The 18,592-nt window shown below is 41.9% G+C and overlaps 1 protein-coding gene across 2 annotated transcripts in view; it reads right to left on the reverse strand.

The window, feature by feature from the left end:
• FRYL (FRY like transcription coactivator) overlaps nt 1–17,941 on the reverse strand; it is a 332,614-nt gene extending 314,673 nt beyond the window's left edge. Inside the window, exons 1-2 of one of the 2 annotated variants that reach the window (XM_061583298.1) lie at nt 17,858–17,941; nt 2,115–2,283 (exon numbers count right to left, since the gene is read on the reverse strand). The gene's annotated coding sequence lies outside the window, so the exon portion shown is untranslated. Of the gene's footprint in view, nt 1–2,114; nt 2,284–17,857 lie in introns of those variants that run through there. The other variant, XM_061583296.1, reaches the window with a different exon arrangement.
• Nucleotides 17,942–18,592: the final 651 nt, after the last annotated feature.

The raw sequence follows: 18,592 nt of genomic DNA on the forward strand, positions 1-18,592 counted from the left end.
GTGACAGTTGCATATTAAGAAACTAGAAAAATAAAGGAAACATCTATTTTCAGAATTGCAAGTTGTCAAAATTTGAAATTGTAAAGTTCCCCAAATAATTTACATTTTAAAAATCTGCTCTGCAGTCAATACTGTTTTGCGTAAAAGTAGCTCAGTGTTCCATAGCGTATTTATACCACGCTTAATGAATTTATTACTGCTGAATGCCATTTTTAATATAATTCTAGAGGTTATTTATTGCTGTATTTTTAATTTGTATTTCATAAACCACCTTGAAGTTTTTTTAATTTAAAGAATGCTTAAAAATAATTAGTGTATTCTTCAATTATTTATTTATTAAATTTATATCCTCCCAAAGGAACCCAGAACAGCAAGCACAAAAGAGTTAAAGCAATACAATTAAAAATAAAACATATAAAAACAATGTTTGTAGAACACTGCCCTTATGAAAATGGCAACTGCAAACACTCAGGGAAAAGAAGCTTCTTACAGTTCCTAAACTCTCTTGGAGTCAGACTAGTTTAACATTAACTAAAATTTACTATGCGACAAATGCAACCATGTAAAAAGTCAACATATGAGCCATGAGGCAAAAAAAAACCCAAATGTGTTGCTGCATTTATACTATCTTACTACGGATAACTTCTTACACTGTTGCAACTATCGCCACACAAAACACACACACACACACACCCCTGAAATTCTGAATCTATTCTATGTATTCAAAAAGAGAAGGCCCGTAGCTCAGTAGCAGAGCATCTGAACATCCCAGGTTCAATCCCTAGCATCTCCAGGTATGACTGGAAATGGCCACTTCCTGATGCGCCACTGCCAGTTAGAGTAGCCAATACTGAGCTAGATGGACCAAAGGTCTGACAGTATCAGGCAGCTTCCTATGATCCTAAAGGTAGTTCTAAAAGAACAGTACTTGCGGAAGCTAGTCACATGCTCAGCCTTGCAGTATGATTACTATCACCACCACCAGTCTTTAAGTACTGGACAATGAACTTGTTTTATGAACAGTACTTGCAGAGGCTAGGTCCAAATACCTAGCTATACTATCTGCCAACTTCCTGTCAATAACAACTGTCATACACTCAGGAGAAAGAGTTCTGTCCCTATTCCACAATTCAAAACTCTTGGAGACGGTTGTAATTTTAACAGCAATGTAGCAATGGCTGATCCTGAATGTACTACATCACATCTGAGAGCAGGAGCTTCCTACATGAATGTCTACAAGAAGGCAAATGCTCATGTGAACAAACCATTACTTTGCCTGACAATGTAAACAAGGATACATATGAATTATGTTTACAAAATGGAACCTACAACATAACTGGCATTGCAGGTCGCCATCACCTCCCCTTGTGCAATTTCCCCTACTTCAGGGAAAAGCCCTTTTGTGCTTCAGCCAAGGTTAAAATGAATATTTAAGAGTCTGAAAACCAAGCATATGACCATGTCACTGCAACCCCCATTTCAGTTTTCATGTCTGTGGGTCAAATAAAACATTCCATTCTATTGGTTAGAGCAGTGTTTATCCCATTTTAGCCAACATAAAAATCTCATGCCCACCTTCAAAACTGGCTCTCATAAAGCAAAACTACTGCACATTCGTGATGTGCAGATCATGTAATAAGCTGCATAGAATCTTCTTACCTTCCAAAAAAAGCATACTTTCATATTTATTTCATACTTTTATGTTATAACATTGTTAATTTTTTCTTATATTGTACATATTTTGGGGGGGAGAACCCAAGATCTTCATACACCTTGTTGAGAAACACTGGCTTAAAGGGAAACAATGTCATAACATTTTTAATGATTTTGTGGCATTAACTGATAGTTAAGGTGATTGGCATTGAAATACTACTTTAAAAGCTTAAGATTGCATATAAAACTGTTGGAGGCATAACTGGGTAAGGAATCTAAGCATTTAGGATACAGGTGGCTAATCTGTAGAGTTTCAGATGTTGCAATAGTCAACAACAATGGGAATGGCAGTTCAGCAACATCTAGTGGGCTACAGGTTAACCATCCCAACTTACTAGAAAAGGAGAAATTAATACAAAGTAGCAAGTTAGCAATATATTCAAGGGGATATATAGTCTTACCAATGTAAAGCCATTCGTGATCAACCAGATATGATGCAAGCCACTCGGGACAAACCAATTATGACATTTTTCTAGGAGCCAAGCATGTGCTTTCCATATGCAAGAGTAGGCACAAAGATGAAAATTTTCTTGGTCCCTTGCTGGACAGATGCAGGTTACAAGAAACAGGCTAGAAAAGAAATAAAGGGGGGATATATAAAAAATATAGGTTAGTGAAGTTACTCTATGTTTCTTTATATCCCATCTTCTTGCCCTAATAATACCCTCAAGGAAGTTTCAACTTAACTTTGTTGAAGAGCCAGATGGTTTGATATAGAGGCAGATGTGTTTTGTTCCACTTGCCACTTTTCTAAGCAGAGTCTGTTCTCACTTGAGCTTAATTCTACCTAGCAATGACCTCATCTATTTTCTTTCCATTTACTCAATTCACAGAGGGCCACAAAACCACAGCAGACTGCATAGATCCCTCTGTGGAAATACACAGACTTCCTCTCTGGCCTCTTTTAAGGACTTTTTTTGTTCAAGACTTAATACATCATGGAATGTTATCTACCATTGGCTTTTAAATTACAAAGAAATCAAGGTATTATACAGCCACGAGAGTGGTTGTATACTATAGCCAGCGTGGGTTTTTCACATTCCACAATGTTAAATTGAAAATACCCCCATGCCATTCTGATGCTTCCCATAGCTCATTTCAAAACAAAACCTTACAAAACTTATAGTTCTGAACTCAGAGTCTTTATTAAGACATTAGGGCCAACAGGCTTAAGAGTAAATACATGTAGAGTTTCTTCAGTCACCCCCCCCTTCTGGTACATCTCTCTCCAAAGGTAAACACAGAAGACAACCTCTCAGTTCAGAGGCAATATACAGAAGACACAACTTACAGACTCTGTTAGAACTTTCCCAGTTGCTATCTCACGTTACCATGACAACCGCTGGCCTTGGATGTCTGCTCTCTCTCAGGCCAGGAGATAACAGTTACTTCTCCAAACTTGCAGGCTTTATGGAAAACAACTAGAGACAGTAATGCCTATGGGTCAACAGCCCAACATATTCCCCTTTTTCCATCAAGACTGCAAAACTTTCCATTTCTACAATACACAGGTGATACATTTCAATACATTGCATCATACAGATCCAAATTACATCTCAGTACATTGCAGTACATTTCAGAACATCTCTGTACATTTTGCTAGAACTTTATTCAATCAAATTTCGGCTGAACACAAGTCAAATACAGTGTCTCAGGATCCATTTCAACTTGTTTATACATACCTGGGCTGGTAATTATCCCCACAGTAAATCTTTCAGGCGGTTTCCCTATGTTTCATCTTGTAGAACGTCTTAAAGGCACTAGGGCTTCTGCTCTCTCTGCCCCCCCATTTGTGCTTCTGCTTGGCACAGCGTGCCCAGGATCCTCCATTTCCTCAGCCTTACGTTTCTTCGATCTTCGTTTCCCACAAATGAGTTCATTTAATGCATCCCTAAGTGGAATTTGTGTGCCTTCCACTTTTATGTCAAGATCTGGTTTAAATGTTTGCGCTTGTGTTTGTGCTTGTGTGTCACTTGACCCTGTGAGAATGACTGTTTGCCTTTGATCCCAAGGCTTCTCTGCAACTTTAATGCTTCTGCTCAGGATTAATTGCTGTGTTTCTGGACACCAAACTCTGAAATATGCATTCTGAAATCCCAAAACAAAACCTTGCTGTGCTCTGGGTGCAAGCTTGCCTCTTCTTTTTCCCTGTGAAATGTGGACCCAGCAACGTGCCCCAAATTTTTGAATGTGTTGTATTTTAGGCTTTCTACCAGTGATTTTCTCATAAGGAGACATTCCAAGAGCACTATGAAACACCCTGTTGTGAATATAATTCGCATACAAAATTGCCTCTGCCCAGAAAGAATTCCCTAAACTGCAATCCATCAGCATGGCTCTCATTGCTTCCTGAAGCACCCTATTTTTTCTCTCAGCAGACCCGTTAGAAAACGGGCTAAAAGGAGCTGTGAAAGTCTGGCGTATTCTCTTACTCTCGAGGAAGTCACTCAATGCTTTGCTTGTGAATTCCCCCCCCTGGTCTGAGTGTATCGCTTTCACAGTGACGCCATGTTGAGTTTCGATTCTCTTAATGAACAGTTTCAGCTTCTGCTCAGCTTCACTTTTACGCTTGAGCAAATAAAGATTAGTGTATCTAGAGAAATCATCAACCAGTACCATAAAGAATCTCGCACCTCCTCGTGAAGTGTTTATTGGCCCTGATAAATCAACATGAACTAGCTGGTAGGGAGCTGTTGTGGTTCTCTCAGCCTCCCGGTTTATTGGTGCAATTGTCATTTTCGCTTTATGACATGCATCACAATCCATTAACTGTCCACAATCTTTCAACCACGTTTTCACTATGCATAGGAGTTTTCTTTATCGTGTCAAAGTTTGCATGCCCCAGCCTTTGATGCCATTCATGGACGCAGCCTTGATGTGTCTGTGCCTCAGCGTTTAACATAGCACACCCTGCTTGACTGCTCTTTATTACAAACTGTGAATCATTAAGGCTTCCCTGCAAGCACACTTCATCTCCTCTCATTACAAAACATTTGTCTTTGTGAAACAATACTGACAACCCACAATTCACCAGTTTTCTGACTGACAATATGTTATGGGCCAATTCTGGTACAAACAAACAATCTGACAGTATTCCAAGTTTATCAAATCTCACCAGTCCTCGAGCTTCCACGTTCTTCTGCGATCCATCCGCAAGTAAAACAAAGTCCTGCACATCTTCTGAAGTGTAAAACAAACTCCTGCCTGTGATTAATATATGGCTCGCACCGCTGTCAAGAATCCAGTTAACAGGTTCTACATCTTGAGACTTCTGTTTACAAACAAAGTTCACACTTCCCTGTTTCCAGCCTCCGTCCCTGGAGTTGCGCTTGACTGCACAGTCCCTCTGGAGATGCCCACGAGCTCCGCAACCATAACAAGCCTTTAGCCGCTGCTGTTCCTGCTTGCTTCCGGCTGCCTCCTTCGGCACGGCACTTTTCGCCTCTTTTCTCCTCTGCCATTCCTGGGTCAGCTTTTCTTCAATAAATTCAACGTTCAGGCCTCCATCAGGCATGGCTTCGATTCCCATAACAAAATTATTCCAAGTCCCATCAAGTGAAGCCAGGATCAAATAGGTCTTCTGAAGAACAGAGTGTTCCATGCCTCGATCCTGCAACTCAGCAAATAGGCGCCTGAATTCCGTGAGATGCTCACTCATTTCGCACTCACCCGTGAAGCGCATCTGGTACAGCTTCCTTGCCAAACACAACTTAGATCCCGCGGTCTGTTGCACATGAATGCCTTCCAACCGGTCCCACATCTGTTTGGCGTTTGTAACATCTCTCACGTGTAGAAGTTGAGAGTCTGATAGAGCCAGAATAATAAAAGCTTGAGCCCGCTCATCGTTCCTAGTCCAAGCCGCTGTAAGAGGTGCAGGGGGTGTTCCATCAATAGCTTCCCATAAATCCTCCTTTATCAAGAAAGCATGCATCCTTGGCTTCCAACTGCCATAATTCTTTTCATTAAGTCGTTCCATCGGCAAGCCTCCAGACATGTTTACAGCCATCCTGCTCACCTCTGTCTGGCACAATCAATCACGCTGCCCTCTCTGGAACTCCGTCTGCCATTCAGACCAGCCACTTACTCCTGTGTAACACGCTGTGGATCTGGGCCCATAACCCTGTTAATGGTGGCAGTTCTTGCGTGAACACAGCATACGTTACTTTGGAGTTAAGTTGAGCAAGAAACTTCTCAGATGCATTAGATCAGGTTAAGAGTCTTTATTAAGACATTAGGGCCAACAGGCTTAAGAGTAAATACATGTAGAGTTTCTTCAGTCACCCCCCCCCTTTCTGGTACATCTCTCTCCAAAGGTAAACACAGAAGACAACCTCTCAGTTCAGAGGCAATATACAGAAGACACAACTTACAGACTCTGTTAGAACTTTCCCAGTTGCTATCTCACGTTACCATGACAACCGCTGGCCTTGGATGTCTGCTCTCTCTCAGGCCAGGAGATAACAGTTACTTCTCCAAACTTGCAGGCTTTATGGAAAACAACTAGAGACAGTAATGCCTATGGGTCAACAGCCCAACAGTACCTATAGCCCACAGCTATTTCTATCAAACTTTAAAAAGCAGGGAAATTGGGCAGCTATAGTGAATGCACCAGAGGACTCTTCTTTCTATTATTTGGGCTGATTGCAGGTGTTGCCACCACTCACCATATGCTCAGAGGAACATGTTACCAAATTCTTCCAAGCTACACAGCAAGTGGATTGGACTGTGAAAGACCAACCCAAATGGTGTTTACATTTTGACCAATTTGTAGGGCAGTACAATATTTCAGAGAAGAGGTCAGGAGTCCTGCTCCCCTGGTGCATTCACTATAGCTGCCCAATTTCCCTGCTTTTTAAAGTTTGACAGAAATAGCTGTGGGCTATAGGTACGCTCTTAAACCGCAAGGTTTTTTGCCTCTTAGTGAATACTAAATACAGGTAACTATATAGATTTTTTCCTCCAGCCTCTGAGAAAGGCATACATCTTAAAATTAATAACTGAATAGCTATAATTATTCAAGAAAGCCAATCCAGACTACAAGCAAATCAGTAACACCTAATTTTTTAAAGCATCCCTCATTAGTGATTCATTGGAAAGCATGTTTCAGACTCCATGTCAGTTGCTTACTTGTTTTAACTTGCTTAAAGCTGCAGGGTTTTCCCCTGTTCCCCTTCCCTAACTAAGAGGTACAGCAAATATTTTAAATGTTTAAGACTTACTGATTTCACATTCAAACACATTTTAACTGCTCATGACAATTCAAGTCTCAACATGCAACAACAGGGCCTACATCTCTTTTAGTTCTAAAAAGCAGAATATTGTTAGTTATCATAGTATGAAAGACTCCAGATGTAAATAAAACTGTACTCAAAACAAGTTTTATCACTGTTCTGATACAAGAATTTACTGGTTTCCTTTTAGCTGTAAACAATGGGAAACCAGTCAAACATGGGAAGCCCACTCCCTCTTAATCATCCTCCACATTTTATGCACAATTGATTCTACTTCCTGATAAGAGTTGTCCAGAAGAACAAGATAAAATCTGCTTTCGGGACACATAAGACAGGCAAGAGCAGAAACAGTCCACAAAGCTTTAGTAATATGCATTTTGTAATACGGAATGGGGCCATTCTAAACTAGTCTCAAATGGCAATTCCCAATTCATTTTGAGTGAGAAAGCTTTCCATTGAAAATATCACAGGGAGAGACCAGATTTTACGATTTTTGTTTGGATTATTTTGCACAGAATCCATTAGGAACGTATCCTACACAAGCTCCACTGAAATGAATGCGGATGTCAAGTTTACATCACTGTTTCATGAAGCCTCTGAAATGTAATGGTCTCCTTAATATCACTGACTACAGTAAACATCCTTAAAATTCCTCTCAGCTAAGTAATCCAGACAATAGACTTAAGAATTTTGGATGACAACCAATGCTAATCAAACAGAGTAGGTCCACTGATTTCAATGGGTCAACTTGTAGTGTGATTTAGATGGATATCACTCCATGAAATCAAGTTATGCAGTTTATCCAAGCAGCAAGGAATAATCCAATAAATTCCAGCTGCATATGTCGTTACTGTATAAGTGCTTCCCACCTACTTTCTCACAAGCTGTAATGACAGGACTTGTAGAAGGTACAAATTTAGGTATTATCCTGAGTCCTCTAGAGCAGTTGGATTTTCAACCTTGGGTCCCCTGATGTTGTTGGACTACAACCCCCATCATTCCCAGTCAATATAGCAAATGGTCAGCATTATGGGAGTTGTAGTCCAACAACATCTGAGGACCCAAATTTAAAGAACACAGTTTCATGCAGACTCAGAAATTTAATGGCGTCCTTGATATCACTGTCTACCACCATGGATATTTCCCAGAGACTTCTCCTCCCAGAACACTCTAGAAGGTTACATACCACCCATAAAGACTATTCAGCCCATGATGGTCCCTGTCAGCTGCAGTGAGAGGCAGGAAACAATGCGAGCAGAAGGAGCTCACAAGCAAACCATGATAATCACATGTGGGAAAATATTCGCAATCCATAAGTAAACTTGTGGACAAGCCCTTACAGTTCCCATTTAACTGTAGAACAGCTGGAAGGATAAGTACTCCAGATCTGCTATGTCTTATGCAAGCTTTTATACACAAGACTAAAACTGAAGTCTCATGATGGAAAGGTAGAGTGCTCATAATGAAATACAAGCCAATCATGCCCTCCACAGCCTCCCAAGAACAGTAACAAAGGGATCTATCACCAAAAAAAGTCTGGAACCCTTCACCCTGTGATTTGAGCAACTGCAGCAGGGCTTCCAACCCAAAGCTTTCCTCTGTTCCCAATGGTCATTTGAGTTGGACAACCCTCTTCTGCTTGAGATTCAAGATGTGCACACCTTGAAGGCAGGGTTCTTCAAGGTTCTGGGATCATGACATCACCCCAGATAGAAGCAAGTTTTAAAGCAGTTGGTGAACCTATTCCATTTAGCAGGAAAAGTTCCCTTACCAAGAGCACGTAGACTAAGGCAGTTGGAGTCCTTGGTGTGTAGCAGGAGACTCTAATTGACAGGTAGGAACAGCTGACCAGAACAAGTAAAAGGGAAAGGGAGAGGGCAGGCAGCGAGTTCAAGAAATATCTTGCCTAGGGACATACCATAAACGGATAGACACCCTGAATAAATCAAGCAATGCAAAGCTGGGAGCCAGTCTGCTCTCCTCAGACAGAAAGAGAGAGGAAGACAGACATGGTGGAGAAATCCAGGCAAGAGTGGCCATGCCCCCCAACCCATGCCCATATCCTTGCAATGCAAAAGCTAAGGTAGGGGGACTGTAATTTGAGCTTACTTTAATTAATACTGGCACATCTAGAACTGCAATCTCCTTTTCATCCATGTATACTTAAGACTTGCAATATAGCTATATGACCAACACATTAAGGCGTTAGCCTATGGATTTGAAGGTACCTGTGAGGGCCTGAATAATTTGCAGCAAATGACATATGGTCCACCACCCATGTTTTTGCAGCTCTAGATAAGTCCCCACACAGGAGGTGGGTTAGCACCTGGCAAACTACATACAATGCCTTGCAAAAGTAATCAGACCCCTGACCAATTACTGAATTACAAATGGTACATTGTAATTTCGTTCTGTATGATATTTTATTTTGAAACACTGAAACTCAAAATCAATGAGGCGACACTGGTTTTATGTTGCAAAATGTTTGTAAGAAACAAAAAACTGAAACATGTAGTTTGCATAAGTATTCAGGCCCCACACATTAATATTTGGTACAGCCACCTTTCTCTGCAGTAACAGCTTTAAGTCTTTTGGGGTAGGTACTGTATGTAACAGCTTTGCACAGTGTCGGAAGAATTTTGGCACATTCTTCTTGGCAAATTCACTCCAGGTCACTCAGGCTGGTTGGACGTCACTTGTGGACCGCAATTTTCAAAGAGATTCTCAATAGGATTGAGATCACGACTTTGACTGGGCCACTGTAGGACATTCGCCTTTTTGTTCTTGAGCCACTCCAGTGTTGCTTTGGCCTTGTGCTTGAGATCACTGTCCTGCTGATGTGAAGCATCCCCACAGCATGATCCTGCCTACCATACTTCACTCTAGGGATGGTGTGTCTTGAGGCATGGGTAGTGTTAGGTTTGCGCCACACATAGCGCTTTGAGTTTTGGCCAAAAAGCTCTTGGTCTCATCTGATCACAAAACGTGTTCCCACATTGCAGCTGGGGCACTCTCATGCTTTCTGGCAACCTTCAGACATGCTTTCAGATGGTAATTTTTTAGTGACGTATTTATTTTTCTATTGCTTTTAAATTTCTGTATTTAAGTCCCTTGAGGGCTACTTGTAGAAAGGCAGGATATAAATTCCCTAAATCTCATATTTGGACTAGATAAAACAAGGGTGGGAAACCTTCAGCCACAGGCCAAATTTAACCTGGCAGGGGTGATGCCATTTTCTCAAAACTACACCCTCTTGACATCAGGTGTGGAGATCTCAATTGCACAGCCATTCCCTGCAGAAAGCAGTTTGCTGAGCAAAGAGCACCAGACAACCAGCAACGTTAAGGTACTTGGGAAGGGCTGCACAAGGGACTTGTCTCACCCACCTTTCAAAACTGGCCCATGGGGTTGGGGACAGATGATGATCTGGCCCACCAGGTCAAAAAGGTTCCCCATTCTTGGGATAAATCATCACATTCCATTTGAAAGGAGAAGTCCTGTTGGAAAAAAACTGAAGAGAATATTATACATATTCTCCTTGCAACTACCAAGCCCTTATCCTTTTGAGCTTCCAAACATGAAGCCCATGCCAATGTGGGAAGGTGTTTGAAGTAACTGAATACAGCAAAATTGACAGGTGATTACACAGTACAATAATACTGTGTATGGACAACATTAGCGGGCTAGGGAATACAAGGGAGAATAAGGACTGGGTTTTTTAGAAGAAAAAATTGGAAAAACAATTCTAGATTTCAGAACTGTAAACAGGTGCAGGATTAAAATAGGTAAAGTAAACGACCAGTCTGGGAACAGTTTTATAGAAAGACAGATTATTATCAAGCATTTTAAATAGCTCCCACATTTATTGCTCAAAATCCACAATACAGCATCATTAGGAAGTGCAAGCAGGCCACTGCATGATTTTACCTATGTAAAATATTTATAGGTTGCCTTCACAAGGAGAACTCCCTCCATGTGGCTTATACAGTAACAACTTTTAAAAAGTACAAGACAGTTTCTACAAAATACAAGATACCCCATCTTACAAAATACCCCATCGTTAATGAACCAGCAATACCGCCCAACTCAAAATCAATCAATTACAGGGAGCAGTACAGCAATAAAATATATTCATCATGTGAATTTGTTCATACAGCCCCACTTTTACCTTCAACATTCCCTAGGAACTGATGCAATTTCAGACACAAAACTTCTTTTAAATCATTTTTGTTAAAGAGAGTCACACAGCATATATACATACAGCAAATATTGTTGCTTGTGGTGTCCCTTTCACTGTGCCAGAGCTAAACACGGCATCAGCTATACCTCATAATCTGATAATATGGGCATTATAACAGTGTCATTGGTATAGAGGCCTGCTCCAGGTGCCCCTGCTGAATGAAGTTGAGGCAGACAACCACCACAAAGAGGGCCTTTTCAGCAGTGGCACCCTAGTTATGAAACAGTATTCTCAAGGAGGCTCACTTAGTGCCATCTCTGTGGTCATTCCAATGCCTGGTAAAGACCTTTCTGTTCGCCTATGTCTTTTATATAAAGTCATGTAGTCTGGCGCTCTCAGTTTTTAAATCTGCATTTTAATTTAGGGAGTGCAGTGAGTATTTGTTGCATTATGTAGTTTATGGTTTATATTTTATTTTGTATTTCACTTTTTATTACTTATTGTTGGCAGCCTACAGAACTTTATGTTATGGTGCACCTTACAAATGAAAATGAATACATTTCACACGCCAAGGATTCCATGAAGTAACAGCAGTTCCAATGGAGGATTCATCATGTGAAAGACACACTACAGCTCTTAACTACATGCATATTATACAGCCATGAGAGTGGCTGTATACTACAGCCAGCATGGACTTTTCCCATTCAGCAGTGTTAAACTGAAAATACCCCCCATGTCATCCTGATGCTTCCCATAAGCTCATTTTAAAACAAAACCTTAAAAAACATAGTCCTGAACTCAGAAACACTGAGAAAACAAGAGGAAAAAAATCCAGACCCCTGTTGGACTTTTTTTTGTCAGTGGTCTCATAATGTGTTGAAATTCATTAGAAATCAACCATGTTCACAGAGTACCTGTAAGCCTATTACTGACCTTGCCCTATACTGACCTTCATCTTCTGAAGTTTAAAAGTTAAAAAACATGCCTGGCTGATTTTTAATTAATTTAAGAAATTTAGCATTGGAGTGATAAGGCTGGGCATGCTTAGTAAGAACCAACTATCAGTATTCTAAAAGCCAGACTCACAGCTGCTTGGCTTGCCTAATCAAGGGGCCACACCCACATCCGAAGTTTATGTCACTTGAGACAGTCATGGCTTGGAAGAATCCTGGGAAGTGTAGTTTGTGAAGGCTGCTTAGAGGAGACACCTATTCCCCTGACAAAGCTCCAGCGGCCAGAGTGGTTTAACAGTCAGCCACTCTGATTGAAGCTCTGTGAGGGGAACAGGGCATCTCCTAGCAACTCTCAGCACCTTTCACTAACTACACTTCCCAGGATTCTTTGGAGAAAGCCATGACTGTGTAATGTGGAATAAAGGTCTGGTGTAGATGTGGCCAGGGATAGATTTGGTTTAAATTTGGATGGGAGGCTACATGTGCCTACTGTAGAATAAAAAGGTGGGGAAAACCCAGAAAAACAATGACAATGTTCACAATGTTTTCCTTTTGGAAAGAAAAGGGGCTACCCCTCTGCCTGCCTGTCCACCCACACAAACTCCTCCTCTCCCCCTCCCCTCCCTGCCCTCACCCTCCCCTCCCAGCCCTCCTCCCCCCTTCCCAGCCCCCCCAGGTCAGTTTCACCTATCCTATGCATGATTGTAAAGGAGTAAATCCCACTAAACTCAAAAAGCACACAAAAGATCAAACCTGCCCTCCCCCCTCCTCTCCCATCCCCTTCCTCCTCCCCATCCCCTCCCAATTCCCTCCTTCTCCCTCCTCCTCCCCCTCCCCCACAGTCAGTTTTACCTATCTTAAGCATGATTGCATGGGAGTAAATCCCATTGAACTGAATAAGCATGCAAATGAAAAAAACCTACCCTACCCTCCTCCTCCCTCCCATCATCTCCCTTTTGCCCCTTCCCTCCCCCTTCCTTTGCCCCTCCTCTTCCAATCCCCTCCTTCCCCTTCCCTTCCCCTCCCTTCCCTCTCCTCTTCCTAGTTTTACCTATCCTAACCATGACTGCATGGGAGTAAATCCCATTGCACTCAAATAAATACCCAAATGATCAGACCTGCCTTTCTCCTCCTTCCCCTCTCCTCTCCCTTCCTCCATCCCTCCCCTGCCCACCCCAGCCCTCCCTGCCTCCCCTCCTCCCCCCCATGGTCAGTTTTACCTATCCTAAGCATGATCGCACAGAAGTAAATCTTACTGAATTCAATAAGCATGCAAATGATCAATCCATTCCCAGCAAACTTGCGCAGGATCCTATTTCTTACCTCCAGGATTAAAAAGCAGAGAAATTCACTGACAGGCAAAAAAAAACACCTTGTGGTTTAAGAACGTACCTATAGCCAACAGACATTTCTATCTAACTTTAAAAAGTAGGAAAATTGGGCAGCTATAGTGAATGCACCACAGGAGAAGGAGACCTGACCACCTCTCTGAGATATTGTACTGCCCAACGAAGTTGTAAAAATGCAGACACAATTTGGGTTGGTCTTTCACAGTCCAACACTTTCTGTGTAGCTTGGAAGAATTTGGTAACATGTACCTCTGAGCACATGATGAGTGGTGGCAACACCTGCAATCAGCAAATAACAGAAACAAGACATGTGCTGTGCTGGTCTTGTTTTAGCAGAGAGGAAGCAACATTATTAAGACAGTTGATAGAGTCCAGATAGTCACTTTAAATATGTTTGATTTACTTGGCAATTTAAGCAAAGTTTCCTAGAGTAAATCATTTTCTTTTGCCTCTGTTTCTGTGAATATATGAAGTACAGCAACATTTTGCAATGCTAAAACAACTCCAAAAACAACTGTGGAATAATGGCACTATTCTGCAGAATAGTTTCCAATGAACATGAGAAGTGTCTCAGTTTGCACAAGATAAAACAGTGGGACGTGAAATATATTTGAATTGTGAATTTCTAGTGAACTTCTAGGTGTGCTCTATGTTTTTAATTGACCATGCCCACCTTTCCTTAAATGGAGTGGTTTAAGCTTAGCAGGCTGAATCTTGGGCAGGCCAAGTTCATTTTTCCCAACATCTAGATTCATTGCTTAAGTAGCAACTGTAATCAGTCTGAATTTACATCAAAGTGCAGTTTCAGATTCAACTGTTAATGCACCCAAAACAGAAATAGAACATAACCTCCAGTTTGAAACACAAATGGCTGTCTTCACCATCATATGACATTGACTAATAAAAAGGCTTTGAAATTAATAAAAATAAATTTGACACAGATTTCTAGGATGAACTGTAGAAACAGTAGTAACACAGAAAAGAAGCAAAGAAAAGAAAAACACCAACAAATATACAAAAATTTAATTCTCTATCTTTGGAGATGGCAAGTGTTGCCACCACTCAGCATATGCTCAGAGGCACATGTTACCAAATTCTTCCAAGCTACATAGGAAGTGGATTGGACTGTGAAAGACCAACCCAAATTGTGTTTGCATTTTGACAACTTTGTAGGGCTGTCCAATATCTCAGAGAGGAGGTCAGGTCTCCTGCTCCCCTGATGCATTCACTATAGCTGTCCAACTCTCCTGCTTTTAAAGTTTATAGAAATATCTGTTGGCTATAGGTACATTCTTAAACCACAAGGTTTTTTGCCTATTAGTGAATTCTCTATTAAACAGCTTTTCCAAAGCAGTCCAATCAAGATGGCAATATCCCAGAAGCCATTATTATGATGTAAAATACTAGGAGCCCTAGTACTGTTTGCTTCTAAATTTTAAAATAAGATAACTGGAGATATATCATTTTTTTAAAAATTAAGAATTAGATAACTAGTTTGAAATCAGAAGATAGCAGCAATATATCTGTTATTCTTTAGGTACTCCTTCATTTGAGCCTTATTAACTATGTGCTGTTAACTTTTTTTAATTACTCAAATTTCTAAAAATAATCAAAACAAGTAGTCTTTCCCTTCCTACAATTGACAATGAAATAGATGAGAAGCAAAGCGAAATTAAGGAAACAACACATCTGTATCAGTTAACGTTAAAGAGAACAAGTTGTAGTTTTAATCTACAGTAGTCCCACCCCCGCATCCAAAAACAGCAGCAGGAGGACAAGATAAGCATCTCTGCAGTTTTCCACTCTTGCTCTATAACCTTTTGTGGAGATTCTGAAATATTTCTACATAACTAACCTATGTTACAATAGCAGTAGAAGCACGGCAATATAGTAACATTCTTGTGGAAACAAAAGTCAACAGGAGTACGAACCAGTTCCTGCCTCTCGTAATGCCATCTTACCGTAGCAGGTTTATTGTTTAGCTGATTTGTTTTAGATTTGTAAGCCTGGATTGTTCTTATGTCATCTTGCCACTGCTTGTAGCACAACATGCTCAAAATTTAATAATTTATTGCTCGATAATCACTCCTCCTGTTCAAGGAATTAAACTGCTTCTGCAGTGTATCACAGACAAAGCTGCTTCTTCATCATGTAAATTATATTTTCTTCAGCTTCTAAGGGATAGATGTTACTTCTTCCTGAAGTAATCAGTGCACTGAAAACCCCAGCAAACTGAGGAAGGCAAAACAAAAAAAGGACATCTCACTTGCAGATAGGGAGGGGGCAGGAAATGGGCTTCTGCTCTCCAATGCAAACATGTGAAATTTCAAAATACCAGGGGAGAAAAAGAAAGTGTGCCACTTATATGACCTGAAAACAATGGACATAAAGTTTGCATCTGGGTTGTGTAATCTGACTTCCCGAGATGAGAACGCTTTACTCCAGACCTTAGAAAAAACAAAACCCAGCAGCTTCAAGAAAATACTTGCTTTCCTAGCCAAGGGATGCCAGGACCTAGCAACAAGGAAACACATCACATCTCTGAATCCCACTCCTTTGATCTATGTTTACCCACCATGTCTGAACATCATATAAGCATTCCTAAGAAGACCTCTGACACAAATAATAATCAACATATTACCATTCCTATTTGTGTACAAGTTGTACAAGTATCAAGAAACAAGCCCCCACTATCCACCACGCAGTAATCTCACAGCTATGAGATCAGTGATAGTTAATTCTAATTCAAAATAAGATTCTCAAGCCCATATTTGGAAATCTTCAAGGCATCCTTTCTAAAGGTGCATTACATTCCCTTTGACTGTCATGAGGCTTGATAGTACATTAGAATGTTTATTTCCAGAAACCCATTGAGCAAGCAATAATGCTCTTTAGCCTACCACCACAGCTGATCAGAAACGTATATCCAGAAGTGGGTTTGTGTTTAAGACAGTTTTATTCTTAATTTCAGAAGTAGTATACTTGCACGTTTAGATCACAGACACAGCCCCAAATAAAGCAGTTCCCTGCCAAAAAGTTCCACTGCATTTTTTTCAAGCAGTAATTGTGTACTATAACTCCGAAGCAGGGATCCATCAACTTTTTAACAGAATTTTAGTAGCCATGTTGGCCTATATAATAAGACAGAGCAAGCCAGCCTAATAAACGCCCGTTGTCTCACTTGTTCCAGTTCTCATCTAAACAGCCCTTGTTCTCTCATCATATGTGTACACAGGAAGCTGCCTTATATGGAGTCAGACCCATCTACTACTCAGACTGGAAACAGCTCCCCAGACAGGAGCTTTTCCATGGCCTACCTGGAGACACCACTGATTGAACCTAGACCTTGTGCATGCAAGGCAAATTATCTACTACTAAATTACGTGTATTTAAGTGCTCACTCCGTGTTCCTCCTTTGAGCAACAGTAACCTGCCATCAGTCATCCCCTTGGCTTTGCACGTACTACCTAACTGGCAACTCTAACTCAGCTCAAACTGAGACTCCTTCAAGCCACCATTTGGGAGTGGCTGGCCTCAGGCAAAATAACTGCAGCTTGAACTACGGGGAGCATATTGGGAGCTGAGGAAAGGTCACACCCACATCTTCACGTTTGGAGGAAGGGAGTCTGCGTCCCCGCCTTCAGAGAGAGAGAGGAGAGAGAGAGAGAAGCGATATGAGCATCAGTTACAAGAAAGTTAGCTGCCTGCGTGCCTCTCTCAAAGCAGAAAAGAGCAAGGGTTCAGTCTGGCCAGGCGGAAGGCTTTTTTTAAATGCTCGTAGCCAGTGAAGCCATTTCCACGCACAAACATTTGCCCCAGAGGCTACCGCGTCTCTTTTTTGCCGCCCCCGGCTTCCCCGAGATGCAACAGGGAGAGAAGAGGCCAGTCATGCAAGAAGGTGTCGTTTTAGCAGCCTTTCCTCCACGCAATACCCTCGAGGTATTAGGGATGAACAAGCACTCGGGCTAGCCTAAGGAAATCTAGGGCGCCACATGGGGGTACATTGGCCAACGGAGATCCTATCTCTGCGGGGGGGGGTAAGAAAGGGAGATAGAAAGCGTGTGTGTGCCGTGGACGAGAGCCCGCCCCTCTCCTTGGTTTCTATGGGGACAATTAGGGTGGAGAGAACGAAGAGATAATAGCCACCGAGAACGCACCCACTACACACACACACCCCTCGGCTATAAACAAAAGCGGCTCAGTAGTAAGGCAGGCTGCCTCCGCTGCTGGCTGGCGCCAAGGCTTAGCTCGTGCCGCCTCTTGTTTACAGAGCGGGTCCCGCGGGGGCGGCCTCCTCAGTTATCCCAGGCGTTCCATTTCCGTTGGGACTGAGAAGCAGGTTGACCAAGCTTCCCTCTCGCGTCCCCCCCCCCCATTGCGCGAGTAGCGCTCGACCACAATCCCCATTTCTTGGCAGTAAGGTTTACTTACCTGCTGCTGTGGCGCTCCTCCTCCAATCTAAGGCGCTTTCTTCTCGTTCTGGTTGGTGAATGTTTCAGAATTAGCCCACACTTTCGCCGTCACCCCTAAAAGCACTTCATACTATCGAACATCACTGCCCTCCCTCACAACGACGCGACATCTCCTATTGCAGCCCCCTTAAAGGATTTCGCTCGACAGGGGCCGATTAATGACTTAAATCTTCGGCTGCGTCTCTTTCAGGCTTTATCCCGACTCCTTCCCTCTCCCGATAATTCGGTAGCCCAGCTCCTTCTTCCTCCCGCCTCAACACATTCCTCATTGGCATGTTTCTCTCAAACAGGAACAAACATTTCAGCAGCTAATTCGTCAACAAGAATGCCACTTCTCTGTCTCCGCCTCCCTCCTTTATCCTGACTGGCTCTCTTGACGATTAGGTCCCACTTCCAGAACTATGCGCAAAGGCGGGCAATCTTTTCCGCCAATCAGTACGCCGTGGTAGTAAAGCTTTTTCTCTTATTGGTGTCACAAATCGTTTCCTCTCGCTTGGAGTGGTTAAGATGGAAGTCAGTCTTAGCATGCCTGTCCTCGGGAGCCCCGAGACGACTGAGAAGCATCGTCCAGCTGTTGAGCCTTAACGCAAAGAATAGTTTTCTTTCCCTTTAAATCTCTTCTTATGGGTTGGAAACTTTCGTTCCATTTTAAATAAGATGGACAGTAATCACTCCTTCAGTGGGTAAAGTGTTT

The sequence above is a fragment of the Rhineura floridana genome, chromosome 9 (genome assembly GCF_030035675.1).
Source record: "Rhineura floridana isolate rRhiFlo1 chromosome 9, rRhiFlo1.hap2, whole genome shotgun sequence".
Taxonomy (NCBI): Eukaryota; Metazoa; Chordata; class Lepidosauria; order Squamata; family Rhineuridae; genus Rhineura; species Rhineura floridana.